Raw genomic sequence first — 16,051 nt, 5'->3', positions numbered from 1 at the left:
TTTAGGAGATGTCTAAGACATAAACTAAGGCATCATTTTAGCAGAAAAAAGCAAAATAAATATCTGTCCCACAAATACCCCAAAACAAACAAAACCAATGCGCGTCTTCAGGTGCTGACATCCAGTTTGTCAGTATGTGATCCCGTTTGACAGTGAAAATGTGTCCGAAGGGCAGCCGGTTTCGATCGCCTTCACCGTTACCTTCTGGTCTGACCCCTGGTTTCTTTTGCTTGGATTCTCTAGGAGACTTCTGGCTGTTCTCTCCGAGCGTGTTCTCAGCCCCCTGCAGAGGATTCCAGACAAAGCAGCCTGGGTGCGTATTTCAAAATGTGTTTGATAATGTCGTTCTGCTCTGAACCTGCAGTGGCTTCCTGTCTCATTCAGAATATAAGCCAAAGCCCTAAGAAGGGTCTTGTGGGCTGGCACAATCCCTCCTGGTTGCCTCTGACTGTATCTGTTGCTACCTACCTTGCGCATGCCTTGCTGGCTATCTTTGCTGAGTGCTGTTACTCAATCGTGCCTGTCTCAGGGCCTTTGCACATTCTTTCGATGACTGAGTCACTTTCTTTACAATCAATGTCTTTAGATTTTTAAGAAAAAAAAAAACCCTAATCTCCTTACATTTTTGGCCATGTATGTATGGTCTTGTTTTACTTTCCTGTTTTAATATGACAGTCCCCGAGATGTGCAATCTTGCCTTTAGGATCTTCTGGTATCCAGACCATTCTCTTGTATCTTCTCTTCAGGATGCCCCATCCAGGATGAAGTTTCACAAGAGCAAGGGAGGTTCGATACAGCCTTGTCTTTATGGCATGCAGTGTGGGCCAAGCACGCAGGAACTATTTGCTCCACAGATGCAACAGATTCATTTGGAGACATCATTTTGATTAGACTTGTGCTTTCCTTGGGGGCAGCCGTTAGCAATGATCTTTATGTTTGGACAGTGTCTTTGCTCAGTCAATGTTGGTTAGTGACTAGACTCTGAATTTTGAAATCACAGCCTGTAGTACTATGTAGTTCCAGAAAATTTCTTTACTAAATAGACCATTCCAGCCTTTAGGAGGTGGAGGCAAGAGGATAAGAAGTTTAAGGTCATCCTCAACTGCTGTGCAAAGAGACCATGATTTAAAACACACATGCACACACACATACATACACACATACACACACGTGCACGCACACACATGCACATACACACATACACACATGTGCATGCACACACATGCACACACATACACACATGTGCACACACACATATACACACATACACACACACATACACACACACACACACACACACACACACACACACACACACACACACTAAATTTATAGAACCGGGGCAGCATGAGATATATAATGACAACGTCTCAAAAGAAAAAGGAAAAAAAAAACAGTGATAGAAAGAATTGGAAGGACAGAAGGAGAGTAATTTGGTTCAGCTAGCTGAGCTTCCACTGTGAACACTAGAATCCCCACAGCCGTCTGGCACCGCTCTCATCATTATTATTATGATTATTAATTAGATGCTCTTTCAAAATTTGGACTTTAAGCTTGCAGCTGATGCTTTAGGAGATTATGCTATCCAGGGTGCAGAAATTGCCTGGGCTGACCGTAACTATTCATGGCCAATTAAGGAACGGCATTGGCAAGAAACTGGGGCCAGCCGGGCGCTGCTTGGCATTGTGGGAGTTCTAGTCGCTGCGGTTTGTGGGTTGGGGATTATCTGGCTGGGCTTCCTTCTGCAGCAGGCATGTTGACTTGCCTACCTGGAGACACTTTTATAAATGAAAATAATAGACAACCTTGAGGGATTTAACTTTGTGTGGAGAGAAAGGGGAGACCAAATTCAAGGAATCACTTTTATTTGTGAAGCTTTGCGTGAGAGACCTTCAGAAGGCTGCCGTTGTTTAATTTGGTATCAGTTTTCTTTCTTTCTTCCCAGGGGATGGAGATAGTTTTCGAAAGAATGCATGCAGAAAATCAGGCTGTGAGAGGCTGAAATGATTTTTTGGAGCGTTTCCAAAGTATAGAATTCCCCCAAGAAGCAGGGTTTCAGCACTGTAGGCCTGTCACAGAAGGGAGTGTCAGGCACAGAATAGGCCTGCTGTCTCATTCCTCACGTAACTCTTGGCCAGCTGTGAGGCCTTATACTTCTATATGGAATGTTTAAAAGGATTTCAGGTGGAATGCAAATAAGACACACAGACACACAGACACACAGACAGACAGACAGACAGACAGACACACACACACACACACACACACACACACACACACACACACACACACACACGTGCAAGAGCTCCATGGGGTGAGAGAATGATAAAGCGACAGCTGAATATGCCTTTTCTTAATTGTACGTTTTAAGGGTTAAACCAACTTCTAGATGTTTTGTATTTCCCTAAGTGGTAAAAATCCCATGTAGCCCTTGTTTTCAGATGCAGTGAGGGAGGGAGGGATGCTGCAAAGGAGAGCTCAAATGGAATTCCATCCTGGGGAGCAAGGCTGCACTGTGCCCAGCCAGGAGTTCCTCACTCAAGTGCATGGTGTCGGCTGGTAGGACCTTTAAGTTGACAGCACCTGTTCCAGCTCTCCCTGCAAGCACCCAAAGAATATTGAGCGTTGAGGTCTGGAATCAAATGACACATCATCAGGCTTTTCAGTTCTCACACACGTTGTGTTTGCACTCATTTCTGACTGTCTGTTTTAAAGATGACAGCTCCCTCAGTTACTGGACTAGGGAACTTGAGTGAGCAAACACTTTGTGTGGATCTCAATGCCTGTAATTCTCCCTCCGAGGAATCCAGTTCCCTTTCTGGCCTCTGCAAACACTGAAATACATGCATAAGTCTGCATGGAGACACATACACACACACACACACACACACACACACACACACACACACACGTAAATACAAATGAGACAAAAATAAAATCTTTAAAAATGCCTGCTTCTCCATTAGTTCTGAATTCATAGCTGTCACTCTGGCTGGCGAATGCAGGGGTCAGGTGTCTCTTCTTCACCGGCTCTCTTCTGTTGCTTAGTGTTTGTAGTTTTCTCTTCCTGAGGTTGGGCAGAGGATAAAGAGAGAACACTCAGAAACCTCAGTCTTAAAGGTAGTCAGTACCCATCTTACATATTCTTTTTTTTTTTTTTTAACTTCCAACTGTCCTTTTTGCCCTCTTGCCTTGTACCTTCCCCCATTCAATACTGATTATCCATTTCTGAGCCACCTACAGTGCAAGAAGCAAAGACCTCTTTCATTATGGAGTCAGTGCCAAATGGTAGGTGTTTGTAGTAGAAAAACAGTAATGCCAGGTGAATTCCGTCAGGGCTAGATCTCGCATCATGGTCTGAAGGTCCCAGTTAAAGCTTTGGCGAAACACTATCTGACCCAGTGCGTGAAGAATGAACGAAGTTAGTTGTACGAATCCTGTTGGTGTTCAGATTTGTATGTGACTAAGAAGAGCTGGGAACTTTGCAGAAGAAACTCCACATTGTAGAAATCAAATTTTATGTTGGGCTTGTATTTCTGAATGTAGTGCCAAGTTTGAGCATCTGAAATTGAAGTATGTAAGACTGTCAATATATAGCGGGTTTTTCTATTTACCAGCTTATATGGTGCCACCTTGTGGCCACTGACTATGTTGGGTTTAGTGTTGCCTAGGCCTAGCCAGAAGGAAAACTGCTGTGTTTAATGACCATCATGTTTTGAGGACTCCTTCTCAGTCAAAGGAGTGTGGAACCAGGGATTAAGGGTCACATCACATGTGACCTATCTCTGGAGACTTTCAGAGCAGAAGCCCCTGGCCCAGTTGATGGAATCAAATGTAGTAGTTGCAGAACAAAACAGTAGTTGCTGATGCGTGGTACATATGGGGTAGGAGTCAGGGCATCAAGGGAGGAAGTGGACAGAGAGCCTAGGCCAGGTCAGCAAAGGCCTACCAGGAATATTGACATTTTAGAGATTATTTGAGCAGATGATTGCACTGTCTCCAGGTTTTAGATATTTGATCATTCACCCTTAATTTCTAATCATATGTCCTCATGAGCATAAGGTTTTGTGATGTCAGAGTGCTTGTGTGGTGGCTTTTGTTTCTGTTTTGGAGGGCCTGTTAATGGTCTTGGAAGAGAAAATAAAATGCATGGTCCATGTAAGCAAAGAAGTTGGATAGACATTCAGCCTAGACTTGGTCTGTAAGGCTGCTGGGAGGGTTGGGGGCGGGCTGGTGGGTAATTTGATTGGGGATTGAACTTGGAGGTCTGTGGTAAAACCAGCTGTGTAAAATATGGGTTAGACGAAGTTCAGCCAATTTCATTATCTTGGGACTTTGAGAGCCTTGGCCGTGCTGATGTGTTGAAAGCACGGAGGATCACACTACTCTGAGCTCTTATTCTACAAATAATCCTTACAGTTGGGCTGAAGGCATCCTCAGGAATGGGATTGTGTATTGCCATAGTAAACTGCATAATAGGCAACCATAACTCCAGGCAGTCAGCTGGAGAGCTGGCCTAGTGGTTATGAGTGCACAGCATACTGGCTCTGGCTGAGGCCTGGAGCTCAGCTTCTGGCACTCACTGTAGGCAGCTCACCACCGGCTGGATCTCTAGTCCCAGTGCAGTGGATCTAATGCCTACGGCCCCCACGGGCACTTATATGCACATACCTGTCTCCACCCCCCCCCATGATGTATACACATACTTAAAAATAAAATTTAAAAAATCTTTGCAAAATTAAAAAAAAATTAGCTGGGCTCGATGGTGCATGTCTTTAGTCCAAGTACTCAGGAGGCAGAGGCAGGCAGATCCTTGAGTTTGAGGCTATCCTGACCTACAGAGCAGGTTCCAGGACAGTCAAGGAAGCACAGAGAAACCCTGTTTCAAACAGCCAAAAATGAAATTGGACTTAATTATTTTATTTTTGAGTATGGGGGTTTTGTCTGAATATATATATATTCACCATGCTCCTGCCTGGTGCCCCTGGGGGTCATGATAGGGGGTTGACCTCCTTGGACTGGAATTACAGATGGTTTTGAGCCACCATGTAGGTGTTGGCATCCAAACCCTGGTCCTCTGAAAGAACAATAAGCAATGTTAACTGCTGAGCCATCTTTCCAGCCCTGAAAATACTTACTTTTTTAAAAATGTCCCTATCCTAGAAGTTTAGAGGGTCACCTGATGTCCATCTGGGCTTAGCTGACTTCAGTTGACAGCTGTGTCTGTGCCCCCTGTGGACTGGGCAGACAACTTTGCAAACCTCAACTGGGTTGACCTGTGTGTCTCTGTTGGTAATGTAGGGTGGCTTTATGCAGTAAGAGTGAGGTGACTTGTTTCTGAAGTGTGTGCCCTTCATCCTTGAGCGTACTAGATCCAGCATGTTTACTTAGGTGTGACACAGGAGCAAGAACAGAGGGCAACAAGCTTGCTGTGGAATTACTTCCAAAGCCTTTGCTTACATCATGTTTGCTGTTACCCTCTTGGCCAAAGGCAGGTGTGGCCTGTGACATAGGACAACGGCTCCTGAAGGTTATCTGGCAGAGTGTGTGGTTACAGGAAAGGAGAGGAATTGAATTTGTTGTGTATTCAGACCACCCTAGATCCAGTCTAAGAATTGCTGGATGAGATCACAGTCCACTGAGTGAGGAATGAGGTCAGACTTTTTTTTCTCACCGTGACCACAGATTGTACTTTTAATTCTGGAACCCCATGTCAAGGAAGAGATGGTTTAGATGGTTCTGTAAAGGGTTGTCTTCGTGTGGGATCATTCCACTTGGGGCTGAAAGGACTGTGGCTACATTGTGTCAGATGGAAATGAGAAAACAGGCACAGAGAAGATAATTGATCCATGTGATGCCAAACAAGCTGAGCTGGGTCTCAACCCCTGACCCTCTCTCAAGACATTTGGGCTCTAATTACCTCAAAGAAGTTTCGTTGGAGGGTGGAAGGACTAAAATCTGTTTGTAGTCGGTATAAAAGAATAAATCGCATCTTCTCTGCAGGGACCATAATATAAGAAAAATGTTAAAGTAGGGAGCCGTTGTCATCAGGTGGCTCCAGCCCCTAAGCTCTAAATAGCACCACACCCTGTTACCAGACCCATTCTTCTCCTGTTCCATTGCAGTTGCTAGTTACTGGACCAGGGCAAATGACAGCCTGCTGGTAGCCTGGAAGTTGCCTTTTTATTATTACAATGTTTCTCCTTGTGCTAATTTGCTTCTTGATGTCTACTGTGAGGACAATATCCGACATTTTATTCTATTAGTCAAAAGAGTGGAAATGCCATCAAATGACAGAGAATGGCAGTTTGAAGACACTGGCCTCCAGTTCTAGCATCACCACTCATGGCTTGTGTGACTGAGCATGTTTCTTGTCCTCTGTGGGACTTACTTTTTTTCACCTAAACAACAAACGTGTCTGTGCTGTCTCCATTTGGGTTTCCTGGGATAGGGACTCTAAGCTGGAGGTCTTGGACAGAGGTGTGCTCGGGAGTGCTCTAGATATCCAGGCTGTGGAGAGAAGAACTGGCTCAGGATGGAGCTAAGGGAGAAGCTGAGCTGGGGTTCGGGCTTTGCAGAAGGTATCTCCAAAGCAGGTCCAGACCTTATTCACTGACAATGGAGACCTGTCTCTAGAGAGGCTCTGAGTCTTCTGTCTGCCTCACTTACACAGCTTTGGCACCCACCTTTTTGGTCCCGAAGTGGAGTCTGATCACCACACCACATTGACTACAGCATATCTTTATCCCTGCCTCCCCAAAGTCCTTAAAGTTAACGTAGCCTTGAAGTTGCTGCAGATCCTCCCGTTGCCCGTGGTTTCTTTGAATTCCTATTATGCAATCTGCATGGTAACTGTGCATCATTGCATCATTTCTCAGACTCTTGAAGGGGCTGAGATCTGTTTAGGCCTGAGGTCTTGCCAGGTGACGTGACCTGCTCCCGGTTACTCATTCAATAACTGATCAAGAAATTTCCCATGGTGCCCAGCAGCCTCACTTTGAGCCAGACTTTTAAGCCACATATGCAAAACGACTTAAATAGCAGTAGAGGAAACCTCCTGAAAATATCTCCAGCAAAGTGTAGGTGTTGTTTTGGTAGAAACATTTCCTCTGTTGCCATAAAAAAAAAATCTTCTCCCAAATGGCTTTGTGAGAGCAAAGCTGTGCAGGCTCTGCTGGTGTTTGTGAAGGGAGCCGTATGGCTCAGGCACAACGCAAATGATTTGTTTTCCTGGCCGTGTTGGCAAAGCGAATTTGATTTTTGGATTCCCCCCTGGAGAGAAAAAGATCTAAACACATAAAGTTTCTTCATAATTAGATGTTTAAAGAAGAGCCAAGAGGAAGAGTCTAAACACAGAAGCCAGGTACATTTTTCATTCTGTGAACGAGACTGGGCTTATCGTGTGCACATAGGGGCAGAGCTCACTTAGATCTCCTGTCTTTCTGTGCACAGCTCGCTCTCCGCTCATCACCAGGGATGAATATGAAAATCAGCTATAGCCCCTCGGGCAGAGTGATATGTGAGCGAGGGCTCTGCATTGCTTTTGGAGGGCAGAGAAAAGCCAGCTGCTATGTTGCGTCTAGGTAAAAGCAACGCCTCTTTTTCTGTGGGAGAAACGCTTTTCAGGGTTGCGAAAGATGCTGAGGAGAAGATCCTGGAGCTGTGCGTTCAGGGGGGTATGTCCAAAGGGGTTAGTCTAAGGAGCCCGGTCTCTGTGATGAATGAGGGTCTACTCTAGTTATTCTCAATAGCCAAGTACAAAGTAACAGTTGCTTGAAGAAGATGGAAGTTCATGGTAAGGAAATTTGGGATAAAAACACACCTTGATTTTGTAATATAGTCTAGAGCCCAGGTCCCCATCCCTCTGTCCTGCCATCTTGATTCCATTTTTTCCATGTCGCACTGGCCACGTGGGCCAGTTTACTTTAAGGTATTCAGTCACTAAATAGCCATCACGTTACTACTGTATACCTTGCGTCATGTCATATCTAAGCAGAGTCTAACATCTGGAACAGCATTTTCCGTTCTCATTTGACCCTTCCCATATTTGCCCAGTGACCGTTTGAAGGAAGTCGTGCCTGAAGACCTTAGTGTGGTGAGTATTAATCTGGAGGGGCTCATCCTCGGGAAGCGAAAATGTTAGTGACTTTAGTCATTGCTGTGGCAAAACGTAGCCTTTTATAGACTCAGTGGATGAGCTGCATGCTCTGGTGACCCTGTGCGGATCACTGAGCACATCTAAGGTCAGCCATGGGTCGATAGATGGTTCTGCTGATTTGGATTGGGTACAGGATGTAGCATGGCCGGCTGTAGCTGAATGCTGGCTGCTCTGTGATGGGGTGATTTTTCTCCAAGCAGTTTCTATTTGTCCTGTAGGCCAGCCTAGGTTTTCATGGTCTGAGAAAAAGGGCAAGGCTGAGAAGGAACATAACCTAACTTTTGCTGGGATTCAGATTAGAGTTCTAGATTTTACAGGACCACAAGAGAGACAGTGTCAGTGGTGTTTGTTTGTTTGTTTCCCGAGACCCGGTTTCTCTGTGTAGCCCTCGATGTCCTGGAACTCCGTCTGTATGTAGACCAGGCTGGCCTTGATTTCAGAGATTCACCTGCCCCTGCCTCCCTAGTGCTGGGATTGATGGCATGCACTTCCATGGCCCGGCTAGTAGAGAGCATTTTAAAGCCAGTTAGCAGCAGATATTGTAAGTGAAGACTCTGCTCATAGGATGATTTATTTTTTTTTGGTCTTACTCTGGTAAATTGCTTCAATTATATATACTTTATAATGTCAGAATATGTCTATAAAATTTCCAGTTGTGATAGCCATCGGGAAGACTTTTTTTTTTTTAGATTTTTCTTGTGTCTTCAGTCATCTCTCATAGGTAATTTTTTAAGAAGTCATATGAAGGGTACCAGTGGCCATTATTCAGGAAGCTAACACCAGCAATGGAGTGATCGATGTGCTGTATATAGTTCTCAACAACCCCAAGAGGATGATGCACTTACAAAATCATTCTTAGATGGTGGAATTAAGGCTTTAAAAGGTCATATAAAGGATGCAGAAAATAAAGGGCTAATTTGACAGACTCGAGAGTGGAGGGAGCAGTGGTTTAGACTTTAGAAATTAACTTTGGACGTCTTGTACATAAATTGCACTGGCAATTTACAGGCTGTTTCTTGCAGGCACCTGTGACATTCAAAAAGCAATCAGGCCTTATTATCTGGTCTTTAAGGGATTACTGGACTCGGCATCCTGAAGGTTACATTGCAATCAGCAATACTTTTATTGTTAACCATTTTTCTTCACCTTGCCTTCAGGATCCTTTGCCTCTTCTTCTTCTCAAGGCCTACTTGAGTGCCAGGAAGCTGGTATCTAATGAGACTAAGTGTTCCAGTTGCTTATCAAGTAGGATCATCCCACAGTGTGTGGACTTGGCTTTGGTTGAACTCTCGGGTCCCTGGTTCATGTCACCGCACAGTGTTACCATTCTGTCCTTCGTTATTTTAGGCAAAATGCCCATCAGATATAGTGGTGTGAACTAGGTACAACACATTAGTCTGAAGGGACTTTTTTTTTTTTCATGTGTTTTGTGACTCACTTAAGGTGTTATATTAGGATCCAAGCACAAAGAGAGGAATTTCCTTAGAGGTTAGTGATAAAAATCATATGGAGAAAATGATAACGAGAAGATACAGATTCTTGCTTCATATTCGGGCACATTTAAAAAATTCTTCACATAAAATGGCTTCAATTTAAATTATCTGCGGTAAAATTCAAGAAAACAGGAGTTCTTGGCACATTGTGTGAATCAGGAAGGATGTTAACGTATTGGAAGAAATATATGTCTGATTGTAAATGGGTATCTGATGTGTGGGTTAGTCAAATTCCTATTGCTTTGAAACATTAACTGAGAGTAATAAGCTTAAAGGGAAGGCTTCGCTTAGCTTATGGTTTGGGCCGAGAGTTAGCTAGCTCCTTGTGTGGGACCTAGGACTGGCAGAGCACCATGTGGGGTGAAGAGGCTACTTATGCAGGGATGGATGGAGGGAGAGAATAAAGAAATGGGAGGAGAGCCTAGTAAGGACAGAGACAAGAGATGGTCCTCAACATCCATCCAGTGCCCATGGGCCGATTCTCCCAACAAGGCCCTACCTCCTATGACTAGCCTATGCAGGTATGACGTCAGCGATGGCAACCCATTCCTGTGGTCAGTCCTCAGGATCTCCGTAGCCCTTAGTTGTACCATTGGAGGCCATGCCTTGAGCAGAAGAGCCTTGGGGGAACATTTTATAGAGAATCCACAAAAATATCAAATAGGGAAGGCATAGTGGGCCTCCTTCCTTTTGGGCCATTGAAAACAGGGCCTTATACTTGCTGGGGAAGCCACTGCTGCTGAGCTTCACTCTGAGTCCATAGCACTTTTGAATCTTTTTTTTTGTTTTTGTATTATTGTGCATTTCAATTTTATTTTATATTTATTTTTTATTTGTTCACTTTATATCCTGATTGTAGCTCCCTCTCTCATCATCTCCATGTCCCCCACTATGTCCTTCATACCTCCCTCCCCTAATCCTCAGAAAAGGGAGCCTTCCTTCCCTAACATCTGACCTTAGCCTATCAAGTCTCATCTGGAATGTCTGTTTCCTCTTCTTCTGTGGACTGGCAAGGCAACCCTAAACACTTGATTTTTGACAAAGAAGCCAAAACCATACAATGGAAAAGAGAAAGCATCTTCCACAAATGATGCTGGTCTGACTGGGTGTCTACTTGTAGAAAAATGCAAATAGACCCTTATTTATCACCCTGCACAAAACTAGAGTGCAAATGGATTAAAGATCTCAACATAAAACCAGACACACTAAATCTGTTAGAAGAAAAAGTGGGGAAGAACTTTGAGCTCATTCGCAGAGGAGACAACTTCCTGATCAGAATGCCAACAGCTCAGGCTCCAAGATCAGGAATACATGGGACCTCAGGTAACTTAAAAGCTTCTGTAAGGCAAAGGACACTGTCAACAGAACAAAGCGACAGCCTGCAGACTGGGTAAAGGACTTCACCAACCCTATATCTGCCCAAGGGCTAATATCCAAAATATCTAAAGAACTCAAGAAATTTTGAATCTGTCTAAGAGAAAGAGTACAATTACAATATGTAATCCAGGAAAGCACCCTTGATTTACTCCTTCCTGGAGGGAGAGTTATCATACTGCTTTTTGTTGGGTTACTTTGTTGAACAAAATGGAAAAAGGATTTTCTATGCACTAGAGCCATGAAGAAGTCCCTTATCCTTCTCTTCCAATCTATAGGTCAGGACGCCGCATTTATTTATTTATTTTGTTACATAACTCATTTTATTAAATTTTTTTTTGTTTCTATGATTTAACTTCTTTTCAAGTAGCTTTACTCAAATAGGAATATAAAGGAAGATGATTCTTTTTTTTTTTCAAATCCTTGGTTAAGCTATTTATTAGGAGGGATTTAAAATTTTTTTATTAATTCATTCATTTTACATCTCAATAGTTATCCCATCTCTTGTATCCTCCCATTCCTCCTTCCCTCCTGCTTTTCCCCTACTCCCCTCCCCTGTGACTGTGACTGAGGGGGACTTCCTCCCCATGTATATGTTCATAGGGTATCAAGTCTCTTCTTGGTAGCCTGCTATCCTTCCTCTCAGTGCCACCAGGCCTCCTCATCCAGGGAACATGGTCAAATATGGGGCACCAGCGTTTGTGTGAAAGTCAGTCCCCACTCTCCACTCAACTGTGGAGAATGTCCTGTCTATTGGCGAGATCTGGGTAGGGGTTTGAAGTTTACTGCACGTATTGTCCTTGGCTGGTGTCATAGTTTGAGCAGGACCCCTGGGCCCAGATTCGCCCATCATAATGTTCTTCTTGTAGGTTTCTAGGACCCTCTGGATCCTTCTATTTCCCCAATTCTCCCATGCTTCTCTCACCTAAAGTCCCAATAGGATGTCCTCCCCTCCGTCCCACTTTCCTGATAAGTGAAAACTTTCATGGGATGTGAGGGGGCCACATTTATAAAGCACTAGTTCTTTTATTGGCAATTCTCATTCACATTGAATTCCTGTTCCTTGGCATGTCTTCGTGATAACTCTATGGAGTGGCTATCATTATCTCTAGTGACGTAGCAAGTCACAAGGCCACTGCATCAGTCACACCCTATAGGGATCGGTTAAGTATTTTCCACAGTGACAGCCATTCAGAGTACATTTTAATTCTGTTTTCAGTGAATGTTTCTCATTGCTTATTAACCACAAATAAATGCATTTAAGTAGGAAGCCTTCTGCATCATTATGTTAAAACCAAAGTGAAAGCAAGCGGGGTTATTCCATGTGAAGTAGATGCTGCCATGTGTCATAACCCAGGGTTTGAATAGAGGGAGTGGGGGAGGGAGAGAAAGTGATAAAAGGTTTTAGAAGCTGTTTGATGACATCAAATCAGTGTGATTGGTCCAAGTTTCCATAAGGGGTTTCTGGGCTTTCCACACTCAATCTGCAAACTACTTAACATTGCTTTGCGGCTTGTCGGCGTTAGTAGCTCTCATAGTTTGAAATAGCTTCTCTAAATGATGAAGATACATTGTCTTCAGAATTGTCTTAGGAACAGTAAAGCTGATGGGTGTTGAGGGCAGTCAGGTCTGTGTTTTCAGCCAGGCCAAGCAAAGATGTTGCATGAATTATCAGCCTTAAAGCCACGCACGGCTTAACACTTCTGAGTTTCTATGGGGAGAGGACTGTGGGCGGGCTTCCCTTAAATTACGTCGGAGAAGGTGTGGTTACTCTTTAATGTTAAAGCAGACTCCTTAGACTGTAGTTTTACGTTGATCCTGCTTGATCAGCAGCACATAATAACTATTGGGTGATGCATTAGAGCACGTACAGACACAAGCCAGAGGTGCTGGGAATGGCGCCTCTTTGGTTCAAAGTCTCTGCATGTATGGTATCTGTGAGTAACACAGGATTATTCTAAAGTGACTCTGCTGCAAAGTAAACTGTCTTTTTTTGTGCTAGTTTAAGATGACTGCTGTGATTTACCGCGTTTTCATGTGATGGGAAGGGGTTTCCTGTTGGTTTCAGTATGAACTGTTTGTGGCTATAATTAAGACTCATCCATGAGAAGAGTGAAATAATCTGCATTTGAAGTCTTTACTGATGCCTGATCACATAATTTCCCTGGATAGGGAAAAGGGAGGGAGGGAGGGAGGGAGAGTGTGTGTGAGAGAGTGATTTTGAGATTTTGGTGTGTTTTTAACAGGGTCTCATGTGTCCTATGCTGGCCTCAAACAAACTATGTAGCCAAGGATGACTTTGAACTTCTGGTCTTCTTGTCTCCAGATCCTGAATCTGGGATTGCAGGCAAATACTACCTCACCTGGTTTATGCCCTGATGCATGTTGAACTCTGAGATTTCTATGCAAACCAAGCACTCTACTAACAGAATTACATCCCCAGACCCTGAGTCCATTTCTGTGGAATCCTTCACATTCTGTAAATCCTCCAGTTTCTGTGATTCATATGAATTCATATGAATTCCTATTCATCCCATTCAGATGAGTGTGTAGGCAAAAACTCATTTCTCTACCCATGGGCATTCAGCTTGACAGAGTTTTAACAAGTTAAAGAAGGCTAATAGAACTGCCTTCATTCTTGCTTAGTGCCCCTATGTCCAAGATAAGGTTATAGGTAGATATTCAGTATTTTGTGTTATAATTGTAAGCAGGTGGCACAGTGTTAAGTGTGGCTTGCATGGCCGGTACAATTGACTCCCATGTCTGCTTACTGTGCTGGTGAACATCAGGAAGCTTCTGATAGGTCGTCAGTCTGCCAAGTAACTCATGGATAGGAAAAGGTGGCCATATTCAAAGTCTATACATTGATGGTGTATACATACAGATGCTCTACAGGCTCCATATTACAAGGGCGCTGCTGTTGCACTGTAGCTGCACTGTGTGGTGTGCTGGTTATAGCACCATTTGGTGGTACACTCCATATGTCTTTGTTGGCAGGTTTCACCTGTTGTCTTTTGGGTGCAGAGTAAAGGATTATGTCCACGTTAATTGTCTAACAATGTTGCTGTGGTTTATCTAGAGGGGGCTTATAGTGTCTGCTATGCCAGGGGTAGGTTTAGGACTTGAGCTGGTTGGTAATGCGTCTTGCCCTCGACACAAGATGGGAGCTGTTGTAAGTAGCGAGTTCAGCAGGGGTACAGACATAATCTGTTTATTCTTCAGTGTGTACTGGTGTCTGGTACAGTGTCAGCACATAGTGGACAGAGCAGGTTCACAACTTTATACAAATTATACAACTGATGATCGGGAGAATTTAATTTCTGTTTGAAGAGGAAAAAAATCCACAAAATGTGTGTGTGTGTGTGTGTGTGTGTGTTAAAAAAAAACAGAATCTAGGAACTAGTGAAATGTCTCAGGTGTTAAGAGGAGCGACTGCTCTTGTAGAGGGCCTAAGCTCATTTCCCACCACCCATGTCAGGTAGACTGAAATGACAGCTCCAAGAGGATTGGATGCCTTTGGCCTCCTCAGGCCCTGTACTCACATGTACATACCCACACAGAGACACATGAATATACATAACTTAAAAATAAATAGAAACCATCTCATTCCTAAGAAGTAGGGAAGAATGTAGAGAATTATGGAGCTAGTGACAAATTCATTTTTATGTAATTGTGTATGCATATATGTGCATATCTGTCATTGCTTTGTATGGAAGACAACTTGCAGGAGTCAGTTTCTTCTTTTTTCATCATAAAGGTTGAAGAGGTTAAGCTCATGCCATCTGTGAGGCGCTTGCAGGCTTGGTGACAATTAATCCTTACCACTGAGCCACCTTGACACCCCAAACTGATTTCTTTTTAAGTTTATTTTTAAAAATAATTTATTCAGATTACGTGACCATTGTTATCCCATCACTTGTGTCTTCCTGTCCCTACCTCCCTCTTTCACCCTATTCCCCTCCCCTAGACCACTGACAGAAGGGACCTTCTCCCCCACCATATGACCACAGCCTATCAGGCCTCATCTGTTTAGCCTGCTTCCCCTTCTTCTGAGTGCCACCAGGCCTCCCCACCAAGGGGAAGTGATCAAATTGGGGACAGCAGAGTTCATGTCAGAGGCACGACATGCTCTTCCTACAACTCTGGGGGAATGAGCTGTCCATTGGCTAGATCTGAACAAAGTGTCTAGGTTTATTCTATGCATTGTCCTTGGTTGGTACAAACTGATTTCTTATAGTAATATTTTGCTAGTTGAAAAAAAATAATTGTAGTCTGTTTTTAAGACCATGATGGAGATGACTTCTGCTTTTCCTCTTTTATCTCAGTGGAAGGAGAAGCCTCTGAGAGATTTGCAGTTAGAGAAGAGCTTTGTGAATGACATGGTTAGCTTCCACTTTTTAGGTGTTGACAATTAGAGTGTACTAGGAACTAAGATTCTTCTTCTAGGGAAATCACTAGTATGGCAACAAGAAATAGCATAAAAACAAATTTGAATTGTGTTTAGTCTTCAGATGGTTTGCTGGAAAGAGAGGCCTCTGGGCCGAGTGCCAATAGTTGGCCAATGATTAAAGCAACAAGTGATTAACTCATTGCCCCAACTGTACTGGAGAGACAACTGTCATCTTCCTATTGCATACAGTGTATCAGCCCATAAGAATATGTGCATACTAGCATGTACATTATTTTCTGAGCTGTGTCTTATAGCTGGGCATGCCACTGCCTATAATCTTAATATTTGGGAGGCAGAGAGGCAGGAAAATCATAATAAATTCCAATGAAGCTTGGTTTACAAAGTGATAATCAGTTTTTAATGCATATTTTTATTTGAAATATCTCAAAATTTTAGGTAGATTACTATCAGCAATTTACAAGTAAGGAAACTTTCACTGGTAAGTCTTAAAATCAATCTGGTCATAAACAACTAAGATAGCAGAAGCTAGAATTTGAAGCTGGGCCTGTTTCATTAGAAAATGCAAGATCTTTCTGCGGGCTTCTAGATTTTCTAATACTTGTAGTCTTTGTTTAA

The 16,051-nt window shown here is 43.4% G+C and overlaps 1 protein-coding gene across 12 annotated transcripts in view; it reads left to right on the top strand.

The window, feature by feature from the left end:
- The window catches only part of PLCB4 (phospholipase C beta 4), a 370,866-nt gene that overhangs the window by 79,881 nt on the left and 274,934 nt on the right, over positions 1 to 16,051 (top strand). For 11 of the 12 annotated variants that reach the window (XM_084776848.1, XM_084776846.1, XM_084776843.1 and 8 more), the window contains one exon: positions 244 to 313. The exons of the other annotated variant lie outside the window; for it this stretch is intronic. The gene's annotated coding sequence lies outside the window, so the exon portion shown is untranslated. The remainder of the gene's footprint in view (positions 1 to 243; positions 314 to 16,051) is intronic. 12 annotated transcript variants of the gene reach the window in all.

The sequence above is a fragment of the Acomys minous genome, assembly GCF_964271855.1.
Source record: "Acomys minous genome assembly, chromosome: 3".
Classification (NCBI taxonomy): Eukaryota; Metazoa; Chordata; class Mammalia; order Rodentia; family Muridae; genus Acomys; species Acomys minous.
The sequence above is the reverse complement of the archived record's forward strand: the minus strand, read 5'-3'. Positions and strand labels throughout refer to the sequence as shown.